Below are 1,334 nucleotides of genomic sequence, written 5' to 3' on the forward strand. Positions count from 1 at the left end.
CGTCGGGGGGGGGGGGGGGGGATTACCTACCGAGAGCAATAATATTGTAACAAGTAGACAATGCATGTATGGGAGATGACCTCTGCAGGAGATAGTTTCCAAGCACAACAACCGCCCCTCAATAAAAGATGTTTATTGAACTAGACAGTGATTAGGCTGTAGGCCCCTAGAGAACGTCTTTTGACCTGAAAGGCGGCTCCTCCCTGCACAGATGTTTTTACTTCATCTGTTTCTGATTTCTGTTTATGTAACCTGCTCTGCCCAATCTGAAATCACACTTATGGATGTTGCAAGCATGACATGTGCACTGTCTCGGGCTACAGATGCAGGGACAGATGAGGTTTGCGGTCGGTCTGGGTGATTTTGCGGACTGGTTTGGGGGGGTGGTGGTAGCTGTAGGTGTGGCGATGCGGTTGGCTCTCGGATGGCTCTGTATCTGATGGGTGTCTGGTTCTGGTGGGTGGCATAGCGCTTGGTGTAAACCTTGGGGGAAATCCTGCTCTCAAAAATCACTTCCACATGGGATGAGCAGTCTGGCTTCCTCGGACAAGTAGGGAAGGAGGTGTCGGATTGGTTTTGCTATTGAGATGTATTTATGAAGAGGCACACCCTCGGTGTGTGGCTTGAATTCCCCTCTTTAGTCATCACATCCATTCGCTCTAGGAGTAGCTCATCGTGCCAGTGTGTGGCCGTAATGAACGTTTAAACAAGGCTAGAGTTTCACCTTTTTGCAAAGTTTCACTGTTTAGTCATATACTAAGTGTTAATGTTGTTAAAACAAGCCTTCGAAATTAAAATGGGGATGTGATGGGATAGGAAAACTAATAATTGAAACTGTTTCCTGATGAATATTAAATTAATCAGGTGTAATTGGATGTCAGCTATTTTTTTTTTTCTCCCTAATGTAGAAGTCCGCTCAAGGAAGATGCAATTGGACTGTGTGCTGTTACATAATTTATAGGCCTTGGAGTGTGTGTTTGTCACAAGTTGAACCTGATACTGTTGTTTGCACACACACACACACACACACACACACACACACACACACACACACACACACGTACTCGCACACACTTTTGGATCTTTCAAACCTGTTGCGCACATCCCACAGGTTTTCCCAAATGAAAAAAGTTATTGTCATCAATTGCTCTCCATGATGTTGTTCCAAAACTGTATGACTTTCTTATGATATTTTTAAAAATTTCTTACTAAGAGGTCTCTTACGCTTACACAAGCTGCATTTATCTCATTAAAATATATTTAAAGGGGTGATATGATGTTGCTAAAAAGAACATTATTTTGTGTATTTGGTGTAATGAAATGTTTATGCGGTT

At 43.0% G+C, this 1,334-nt stretch overlaps 1 protein-coding gene across 10 annotated transcripts in view; it reads left to right on the forward strand.

The window, feature by feature from the left end:
* Positions 1-1,334, forward strand: part of LOC107697133 (afadin-like) — a 156,193-nt gene that overhangs the window by 13,045 nt on the left and 141,814 nt on the right. The window lies entirely within an intron of this gene.

The sequence above is a fragment of the Sinocyclocheilus anshuiensis genome, unplaced genomic scaffold, assembly GCF_001515605.1.
Source record: "Sinocyclocheilus anshuiensis isolate Anshui unplaced genomic scaffold, SAMN03320099.WGS_v1.1 scaffold38, whole genome shotgun sequence".
In the NCBI taxonomy this organism is placed as follows: Eukaryota; Metazoa; Chordata; class Actinopteri; order Cypriniformes; family Cyprinidae; genus Sinocyclocheilus; species Sinocyclocheilus anshuiensis.